Here is an 11,314-nt window from a genome sequence, read left to right on the forward strand (position 1 = left end):
ATTTTCCTGGCTTGAACACAAAGTAGCATTTCTAAGTTAATTCAGAAGTGATTTCTGATTAAAGGCTATGTGTTCTGGCTCAAGTAAGGTTTTCACTTGGAAACTCTGATGGAGGAAGCATGTTTACCCTGGCTTTCATCCACTCACATACCTGAGATATTTTGTTAGGCAGGTGGCAGCCAGGAGTTAATTAGTAGGAAACAGGCTTTCCCCCATAAGAATTCCACAACAAAACGGTGCATTTCTTTTGAATTCAATAGCTACCTCAGATTTGAAGAATATAAAAGGTTTTTTTTAAAAAAGGAAAAAAACAACTTCCCGCTTTAACATGAGCTAAGCAGAATACCCTCAGTTTATTGTACTTACTCTGTTTAGAGTGAAATGGCAGTAGCATAGCAGTAATAGCTTGAGTTACTATCTTTGTGGTCTAAATACACTGGCATGTACATTCCCTCCACATGAGGAATTTACTTCATTTTCCCTACCTTTCTCATCCAAAAGTTGGATATTCTTAATGAATTTCTACGTTTACTTTCTAGCAAGGGTAGAGATTTATAAAAGGCTACATCCCCTGGAATGGGTGGAGATAAGACCTTCTTTTCTCCCAAAGCTGCAGCGGAATGTATGAAAAGAAATTTTTACTAGCTAAATGCAAGTGAGATTATAATAGCAGCACTCAGCAAGGGACAGCTATCCCCAGCCCCCACACAACACTGCACTCCCTTCCCAAGAAGGCTGGATAAAGCTGCCCAGACAGTTACTGCCCGAGCAGAATCTTCACTGGGTTTGGTGTTATCAACTACATCCATGGACATGGGTATTGAAGGGAGAATCTTACTTTCATGTGATGCATTTGTTATTCCATTAAATTCACCCTGGACAGTAGGGAAGTTTAACTTCTTGAGGTGCCCAACCACAGTTAGATCTGCTCACCAGCTTTGTTCTTGCATGAAGACCCCTTTTCCAGGCTGGGAACAAATTCAAAAGTCACTTATAATACACTCAGCTTTTTGGAAGAAGCTTTGAATTCACTCTGGCAGGGCTAGAAGACTGTCTCAGTTGGTGCTCCATCCTGCAAGATGCTTAGGAGACAAAGTGGGTAAATGGAAGGAACACTCATAGGAAGAGACTTTATTTCAAGAGTCCCTGCTCATCGACAGGCAGCTGAATAAGGGCCAATTTTTTCCAACACACTCAGCAGCTGTCAGACAGGTTCTCAAAGCTAAGAATCCATTGATTCAGGTTTTTTTGACACCTGGTGCCAAAGCCAGGCATGAATCTCTTCAAAAGTGAAGCGACAAGCCAAGTTTATCAATACCAGCAGTTCCAAATTCATTTTGACTTAGAAGTATTACTACAAGTCCTTTGGAATAGCATGCAAGACATCGCCTCACAAGTTAGAGCCTAGTACCCATAAACACCAGGTTACTGTAAATAGTATGTCATTAAGTTATTTAATATTATATTAAGTCTTAAATTATTAAATACTATATTATTAAGTGCTGTAAGTAGGAAGGTTTGGGAGGTTTTGCTGAATTATGAACTAAACTAGCTTCCAGATGCTCTCATTCTTGTACAAATCAAGCTATGTTTTCATTGATTGTAGAGTTTTATCAAAATGCCAAAAAGGCACTGAAAATGTTTACTGCATATTTATTGGTACTATGTATAGATGTCAGTTATACGTAAGAAATTGTAAAAAACAAGGTACAAAGTTGAGATCTGTTAAACTTAACTATTTACTTTAGCAGATGGCTTTGATGTCTTTTGACAAGCAAGTTTATAAATATTTTTTAAATACATGCCTTAAAATAAAAAATAAAAGCACTTCTATTCACCTTGACTCCTGAGTCTGTCTGTATTCTAATATCTACCAAGTGCTCATATTTACAGCTGGGAAAGGCAGACATTTGTTTACCCATAACAACATGTTTAAGTGTGCTATATTTTTCACATAATACATGACTTCACAGATGTGTAGATTTTTTTGTATGCAAGCTATTAATACATTTGCATACAGAATATACACTCAGCAAGTTATAAATCCTAGTATTTCAGGAGCATGGAACTGGTCTTCATCTGAGGACCAGTTTCAGACATTTTCTTCAGCCTTTGTTTTAACGCCTGCAATTAGAATATTTTGGTCCAGTAGCGTACAATCATATCAGGGAACTGAAAGTTATAGTCTTGTTACTCTTCCCCCTTCCCTTCCCCCAGGCAAAGCTAGCTGAATCTCACCATCATTTAAGGTGCTTAACTCTGTGGCAACAAAAAAAAAAAAAAAAAAAAAAACACCAAAGAGTCAGTACATCCTGAAAACCACCTACCATGCTTCAGTATGAAAAAATCCCTATTTAACAGCTTTCTGTTCAATACCAGTAATATTTAGTAAAAACTCATTATGTTCTGAGATTCGTATAGAATTTCATAACATTTGAGCAGGACTACATCTGCAGTCCAGAAAAGAACTTTATGTGGGCGAACTGAATTCTTAAGTCTCACAACACAATCCATTTGACCAACCCTATAAACTAATATTTCTGCCAGAATGGCAATGAAAAAATATATTAAAAAGAGCATTAATACATTTTGTTCATGGCTGTCAAATAAAGTTAGTGGTGATTCCTACCTGCAGTCCGGAAGCCTGTCATTAGTCTGACTTCCTCAGAAGCCAGAGGAAGATGGGGTGACTTGCGCTCTGGGTACATGTCCCTTTCTCTATTAACTGCATACAGCTAGAAATTCCAGCACAGCTGAGGTTAAGCAATAGGAATCACACACTGAGATTCAGTTCTGGGTTGAGAAAGTGACCATTTGGTCTGCGGCCTCTCAGCAGCTGCCAGAACTGGGGCCTGAAGCTGGCTACTGCACCAGCCCCTGTGGCTGTTCCCCTCCAACAACCAACACTACAGCAAGGCATCTGGCTTTTCCCTTGTATTCCACCCCTTTATCTGATATAAATTCATTAAAGTACGAGAGCCCTCCCTGTACCACAGGAGGGGAAGAGGTCCATCGCTCCCTGCTGATGGTCCAGCCAGGGGATTACCACAGAGGCACGCAGCCATCTCCCCTCTGCAGGCAGGATACAGAGGCAGTTGTGCATGCAAAGGTGAAAGTGGAAGAGAACTTAATCAAGCAAACAGCTGCCATATCAGGATTATCTGTCAAATCATGCAAAATAGTTTTGTTCACTACACATAAGTTCCTCTCTCATAAGTTCCTAAAAGCATAGGTGGGAAAACGGCATCCTCTCAAAGAGACGGCTAGCAGAAAGCGCTGCTTATGTCCCAGCCCTTCAGTTGGATGACTTCACTCTTTGCAGATGTCCCACTTCCTTTTCTGCATGTAAATCAGGGGAATCTCTAGAACAAAAACAAGGAGATATGAAACAACTTTTTTCCTATAGCAGTGGGACTGTTCCTCTTCACTACTGAATTATCTGGCAAGTAGGTATTAATGTGTGGAGAACTCCCCTGTCTGTACAAATATCTAGGTCCTCTGAAACTAGACAGTTCCTTGGGCTGTTACCACCACCTTAATCATGGTGACATCTCATTAGTTTTCCTTCAGAGGTTATCCCTTCATATTTTAAAGGAGGAGGTAAAAAGAAGAGGTGAGACAAAGAGGACTGAAGAAGGCTTTTTCTTTACCCAGTGTCTGCATCTAGTTGTCACTTCTGGCTAGAAGCATGGGACTGATCTCCTGCGTATCCCATTACTGCTGCCCCTCTACAGTCGTAAACCAGACTTGGATGCTGATTCATTTGGCACATCCTGTTGAATACGTTTGCTATTCACAGAATCACAGAATCACAGAATTTTCTAGGTTGGAAGAGACCTCAAGGTCATCGAGTCCAACCTCCAACCTAACGCTAACAGCCCTCCACTAAACCATATCCCTAAGCTCTACATCTAAACGTCTTTTGAAGACTTCCAAGGATGGTGACTCCACCACTTCCCTGGGCAGCCTGTTCCAGTGCCTCACAACCCTTTCAGTGAAGAAGTTCTTCCTAACATCTAGCCTAAAACTCCCCTGGCTCAACTTAAACCCATTCCCCCTCGTCCTGTCACCAGGCACGTGGGAGAACAGACCAACCCCCACCTCGCTACAGCCTCCCTTGAGGTACCTAAAAAGAGCGATAAGGTCGCCCCTGAGCCTCCTCTTCTCCAGGCTGAACAAGCCCAGCTCCCTCAGCCGCTCCTCGTAGGACTTGTTCTCCAGGCCCCTCACCAGCTTCGTCGCCCTTCTCTGCACCCGCTCAAGCACCTCGATGTCCTTCTTGTAGCGAGGGGCCCAAAACTGAACACAGTACTCGAGGTGCGGCCTCACCAGAGCTGAGTACAGGGGGACGATCACCTCCCTAGCCCTGCTGGTCACGCTGTTCCTAATACAAGCCAGGATGCCGTTGGCCTTCTTGGCCACCTGAGCACACTGCTGGCTCATATTCAGCCGACTGTCCACCATCACTCCCAGGTCCTTCTCTGCCTGGCAGCTTTCCAACCATTCCTCTCCCAGCCTGTAGCTCTGCTTGGGGTTATTGCGCCCCAGGTGCAGGACCCGGCACTTGGCCTTGTTAAACTTCATGCAGTTGACCTCAGCCCATCGGTCCAGCCTATCCAGATCCTCCTGCAGAGCTTTCCTACCCTCAAGCAGATCGACACACGCACCTAACTTGGTGTCATCTGCGAACTTACTGAGGGTGCACTCGATGCCCTCGTCCAGATCATCGATGAAGATATTAAAGAGGACCGGCCCCAGCACCGAGCCCTGGGGGACGCCACTAGTGACTGGCCTCCAACTGGACTTGGCTCCATTCACCACGACTCTTTGGGCCCGGCTATCCAGCCAGTTTCTAACCCAACGAAGCGTGCGCCAGTCCAAGCCAAGAGCAGCCAGTTTCTTGAGGAGAATGCTGTGGGAGACGGTGTCAAAAGCCTTGCTGAAGTCAAGGTAGACCACATCCACAGCCTTTCCCTCATCCACCCAGCGCGTCACTCTGTCATAGAAGGAGATCAGGTTCGTCAGGCATGACCTGCCTTTCATAAAGCCATGCTGACTGGGCCTGATCGCCTGCTTCCCCTTCAAGTGCTGCATGATGACTCTCAGGAGGATCTGCTCCATGAGCTTTCCTGGCACTGAGGTCAAACTGACAGGCCTGTAGTTTCCTGGGTCTGCCCTCCGGCCCTTCTTGTAGATGGGCGTCACGTTTGCTAGCCGCCAGTCGATTGGGACCTCCCCCGATAGCCAGGACTGTTGATTCCTTACCCCAGCTCCTCAATTACAGTCCAAGTTTCAGGAAGGCACTTATGCAACAAATCAAAGCAAAGCACATAACCACAAACCATTTTTTTTGGCAAGCATAGTTTTCTGTGGGAGTCCTTTCTTGCTTCAGGGGGGCACCGTGGGGATTGTGCTTTAAGGTTGTAAGTGCAACAAGGACACCATAGTTCTTTAAGGAGGTTTTAGTTGGTTTATTCTCATAGACAGCTCCCAAGAGGTAGCTGAGGAAAACCCACTATTTTTACTGCAGTGATCCTGGACAAAGCAGCACACTGGCACAGTTGCCACAAGGATTTTTCATGAAATTTCTTCCCAGAAATGCCCCACTGTGTCACAGGGTGGATCTCCTAAGTGATAAAGCTGACTATCATGCTACAGCAGCACCTGATCTCTACTTTGTGGAAAATCCCAGAGGAAGGCACACATGCTATGAGCATGGCTGCAGTGAGTCAGCTGTGACCTCAGGGCTGACCTCCTGCAGGCAGAGAGAAGGTCAAAGCACTGCCTGTGGTCTACCTGCCTGCATCTTCTGTGACCCAAGCCAGGCCCAGGCCAGAAGAAAAGGGACACCAAGGGACACCAGGCAGGTTTCTAGGACACTCCCAAGCCCAGTGGTTCTGAGCTGTGTCACCCACCCTTTAGTATATACATCACCAGGACAAAAACTCCAAGTGCTAAAGCCAGCTATCCTTATTTCCTAAGTTACGGGTTTATACCCACCTTCTGGTAGCCTAAGAAGGTGGCTGATAGCTTCCTTAATGTGCACAGCCCCAACATAGCTTGTCTCTACCCACCCCTGCCACCCCTTTAGAAGGAAACTCATCCCCCAACCCTAAAGGCTCCCAGGTCCCTCTGCTCCCACACAGGATAACTCTCCTCCCACAGTAGGCAATACAGCTTAGGCTATTTTACATTAAGACTTCTCTAGTGCCAGTTCAGTACGCATCCTGGTTACACATTTAGTTTTATATTTTTACAGCTTAGAAGTCAGCAAACAAACAGCAACTTCATCTCATGCTTCACAAAACACACTCCTGGTCCTCACTGAAGGGCTCCAGCATCATTTATTGACCTCAGGAATCACTACCCCCAGCTTCTGAGAACACTCTGCCTTCAGTGGCTTTCCTCCAAGCAACCTTGGATAAGCAACCTACCAGCACTCAGAGGAAGGAAACCAGACTTTTACCCCATTACACATACAGTACCAGCTGCGTGCAGCACACTTCAGTCAGTTCATTGCTTCTCTTACACTACTTCAGAGTAGTCCCATACTGCAGCTGCAGGAGGAGGGGAAGAAATCCAAGTGGCATCTTTGACCTCTTTTGCACTTGTTATCAATCCGGCAGTCAGGCTAACATCACAGTCACGCTGCCACTCCCTTCTTCTTGGAAGTCATGGGAGCAAACAGCTCTGCCTCAGGACAAGCTGTTGGTATGAGTCTGAAGGTCACCCCTTCACCTCCCAGAACACCACTTGGTAACACAAGAGGTTTTTGTGAGGAGATAACAGCTTTAACAGAAGTTCTTAGCTTAGGGATATGGTTTAGTGGGGACTGTTAGCGTTAGGTCAGAGGTTGGACTCAATGATCTCGAGGTCTTTTCCAACCTAGAAATTCTGTGATTCTTGAAAAAAAAATTGTCAGAAATGAGATATCTAACAACCTTGGAGACCTTGAGGGTCCTCACAGTGCAGGTCCTCCAGCGGTCCCCTCCTGCAAGGCCCTGCCATGCTCCACAAAGGCTCTCAGAGCCCTTGACCAGTCTTCCAAGGATTGTGCCACTAAAAAGTGATTCTTCTGAGCTGGAGCTTTTTACGTGACAGAAGCTACAATAGCCAAGAGTATTGCCAAGTCTAAAGAGACCTGGCAAGAACCAGAAACCACACAGACCCAGGAAAAGACCATCTCACCCTTTCCCCTGCTTTCCATGGAAGGAATTACACACACCAGGAGAAGATAGAAGCCACAGGTTCCTCTTGTCCAGGTTCTCATACAGTGCCCTGAATGTACCTTTACACCCCTCGCCAAATGCTCTACACACAGCCCATACCTCCCAGGAGGTCTGTTGGAGTCTATGAGACACACTGCCAGTCAATAACCCAGCAGCAAGAGTATTCTCCCACTAAAGCAAAGACTGAAGACCATAAAAGCACAAGAAACATCGCAAGATATCAGGCTAGACCTTTAACAACTGTGGTAGAAGATGCTGTTTAGGGAAAACACATGGGTCTGATCACTGACTTTGTTGCATTTCCCTCCTGTACTATTGCATCACCATTCACTGTAACAATAATTTCAGAAAGTACATTCATGCCTATTCCTTTTAATATTGAACTCATGACTAAAAGAAAGACTCGTGAACAGATTAGTCATTCCATAAACAAGTTGGTAAGAATTATTTGTGCCTTAGTTTCCTCTGAGGGATTCCTTAAATTCCATGTCTGCTGTGCCAGAACACTCCTATCAGTTTCAGCCTGAAGATTAGAAAAGCCCTTGAGCCAGGGCAGCACCTCTCACCTGGAGCACAGGAGCTATGAGCTTAGTCTCATCTGGGACACTCTCCTTCTTGGCTGAGGCTTTGGAACACGACAGTTGTGTGTCAACATCCATATTTCCTGCTGATTGTCATCCAGGAACCTGTAGCACATTAGAGGAACCTCATCAGAAGCCACAACCACAGTCTTTTCCTCCCATAGGGATACAGCATCTGAGCTGTAGGCATTCCTCTCTACCAAGTCTGATGTGAAGCCACAGGAATCAGCACAGATGCTAATAACCCAGAGGGCAGTCAGCTTACAGCAACACTAGAGAGCATTCTCCATTGAGCAGAGAGATCCTTACTAGGGCCCTGTGTCAAAGGGAGCTGTAAGGACCAACTTAGTCAAAGAGGCCAGGACTAGGTGATAGTCCCAGCTAGCTTCCCATCTCCAATAAGAAACACCACTGAGAAGATAAACCTTTTTGTCCTGCCTTCCTTCCCTCATCTTTACATGCCCTTAGTCTTTGATGTGGGAGACAGAAAGAAAACAGATCAGCTGGCTTGTTAGCCTTTTCCCCTTTTTAGGCTTTTCCATGTGGCTCCTCAACAAACCCCAAGTATTTCTTCTCTTCTTTCCCAATTGATTCCAGAGCATGTGGTCACAGAGCCAGGAGCCCACCCCATGCTTCTTGGGGAGCCATGTTCCAGGGATTAAGGAGGAGCATAAGGTTGCTATCTGCCACAATACTGCCTTCCCACACAGCAGGGATTTACAAGGAATTTCAAAAGTCAAGCCAACAGTCTCAGACAGCAGGATAACGTCTCCTCACTCATCCAGTAGTCATCCCTATCAACTGCTTCTGTGGATAGGGAGCAGAGAAAGCCTTTGGCTGAAGAAGCTGAGCACTAACTCAGAGTCACATGGAACAGGAAACATAACATAAGCATTAGCCTGAACTATTGCATTATTTGAGCAGTTTCCACTCATGTTCTTAAAGAGACTATTTTTCAGAGTTGACTAAATAGCTAAATAAACAACGTAAGAAGCCAGCCTCCCCAGACAAGACATAAACACCTCACTTTCCCCCATACCTTCAGGGATGAGGGCATACAGACACCTTGTCCCTGGCACACACTGCAGACCTCCCCCCCACACACACACCCTGCATAAGGAACCCCAGCACAACACAACCACCTGCTTCTCCCACTCACCCATTTATCATCTTCCCCAAGCACACAGCTGCAGGAACAAAGCAAGTTGGGGCTAATGGAGCCAATTAGCCATCATTAACACCTTCTTGACCCAAGCCAGTGCCACCCCATCAGCCCACCTGCCCTGGGAGGACTTCTCCACCCCAGTGCAAGCTCTGTGTGAGTCCCTCTGTGCTGCACCTCCCTCTTCAGGAAAATACAGCAGCCGACAAAACCAGATCAAAACCCTCTAGCACTGCCTTGGTGCTTTCCAGCCCTCTGAGATCTCTAGGATCCTTCTCCCCTGCTGCGTGGGTCTGGCCTCCAAGCTAAGGTTCCCATCACCACTCTTCTGACTTGTGCACCACGCTTGCAAGTGATGCCCTGATCCCCATCCACAGATGGCTCCCTTCACTAGTAAGTTCCTTGTTGTTGATGTTCTCAACAAGAATATTTACTGTCTACATTGGAGAACACGTTATGTTCTCCATACTCTCTGTTTCCTCTGTCTTTACATCCTTTCCTTCTTGTATTCAACAACCGAAAGCAGCATCCTGTAATGAAACTGAACTACAGTATTCAATAAATACCAAATGAAATTAGTTATCAAGAATGTCTCCCAAAGACCACTGTGTGCTCTGATGCCGTCATAAAATATATTGCTTGTTTTCTTAGGAATAACTAATGCATTCTCAGAAAATCAGGATGTTTTGTGGTTTTTTACTCAGTGGAGGTATTCACTTAACAGGATTCGGTTGGCCTACATTGGGACGGTATCTGAGGCTCATTAGTGTATTTATCCATATATCATTCCTGTGAGATAGGGAAAGTCCGTTTTTGCAAATGGGGAACTGCGGAGACACTAAATGACTCGTCCACAGTCACACAGGAAATCTGCAGTGGGAGGAAGAAAAGGGAATCAGACAGGTCCCCCAAGGTTGCCACTTGTCCTCTCACCTCTTTGCCATTCCCCAGCTCCGGATGTGGGAGCTGCTGGTCAGGAGACAGCGAGAGCCCCCATGTGTGGAGCCGGGCAGGCAAAGATGGTGCAGACCTCCCCCTCCTGCACGGGCTGAGCCAGCGGTGGCCGCTGCTGTCCCCTGAGCTGTGACATGGGCTGTGCCTGCCCGCCACTGCCTGCAGCCACCAAGGAGATGGCTTGAATGAGTGCAGGAGCAGGTGGGTGAAGGATCACAGGAACACCATGCTCAGACTCCCCATGGGGCAGTGCAGAGCCCCCGATGGTCAGTCATCAGGGGTGGAAACATATTTGGAGATACAGAGTGGAAATACAGTGGAAATGCAACCCTCTTTGGGTAAAAAAGGGGTTGTTCCTGTGTTCCCTGTGATATTTTTATAGGATGTGTCCTGTCTGAGGAGCTTGGGCTATGAAGAGGATGACACCCATTGTGGTGACCCACTGGGAAAGGGGAGGGAAGTCAGGATTTAGTGAGCAGAGCTCAAATCACAGCGGGGCCAGAGAAGAAAATCTCCAGGATGGTCCCAGGGCAGGCTGTCCCTGCAGCGTACATGTGCCTTGGACTGGATACCCTTGGGAAAACCCTCACAGCCAAGGGGAATACCCTGCACTCAGGAAACTGCTGAAGGTCCGCAGCCACGCAGCTGCCAGCAGTTATTACGGGCTAGCAGAGCACACACTGGATGTGTCCATCAGGCTCCTGAGCAAGCAGCAGAGCAGAGGTTTCCGACCTCTGCTGCAACAGATGCAAACACCCACAGCCAGGCTCAGCAGCTATGGGGCTGGCAAAGGGCTCACCTCTGTGTCCTCATCCATCCGTGCCTGCTGGCTTCTCTCCTCTTGCCCCGCAATGTGTCTCCCCACACTCATGTCCAGTCTGTTGCTGTCTTAACGGGAAACCACAGCCAATGTTGACGCAACATTCCTGTCTTCATCCACCTCTGCTGGAGACACCAAAAAAAAAAAAGGAAGACAGATTAATCCCAGCCTAGAGGGTTTTACTTTGAATTAATATGGGCTGTCTCTGCTCCTGAACTAAAACTATTGATCCAGTCCTTGATTATGGTCATCCACTTTCATTCCCAGACTTATTATCACCTGTGCAAGATGAGAGCCTCTAATTAGCAACTGCAGTTCCTGGTCTCACTCCAGAGAGTCACCAGCCAGGAAGCCAGCAGCCTGCCAAGCCCTGGGGACAGCTGGGGGCAACAGGGACAAGTGCTGCTCAGGAGCTGCAGGCAGGCACACCTGCAGCCCGGCAGCTGCCCAAAGCCTGCGTGGAGCTTTCAGAGGTCAGCAGTTTCCTGATGTTTCCCCGGCCTCCCACAAAACTGCTGAAGTCACAGGGGCAGCGCGAGGTCCCACACACTGATCCTTTGGGTAACAA

The 11,314-nt window shown here is 46.8% G+C and overlaps 1 long non-coding RNA gene across 1 annotated transcript; it reads right to left on the bottom strand.

The window, feature by feature from the left end:
- Positions 1–306: 306 nt before the first annotated feature.
- Positions 307–8,956, bottom strand: LOC311422025. The gene is made up of 3 exons (XR_014685144.1): positions 8,850–8,956; positions 7,796–7,915; positions 307–3,362 (listed from the first exon to the last, which is right to left on the bottom strand). It is a non-coding gene; the product is annotated as an uncharacterized lncRNA (long non-coding RNA).
- Between the last annotated feature and the right edge of the window lie 2,358 nt (positions 8,957–11,314).

Source organism: Aythya ferina (genome assembly GCF_964211825.1).
Source record: "Aythya ferina genome assembly, chromosome: 20".
NCBI lineage: Eukaryota > Metazoa > Chordata > Aves > Anseriformes > Anatidae > Aythya > Aythya ferina.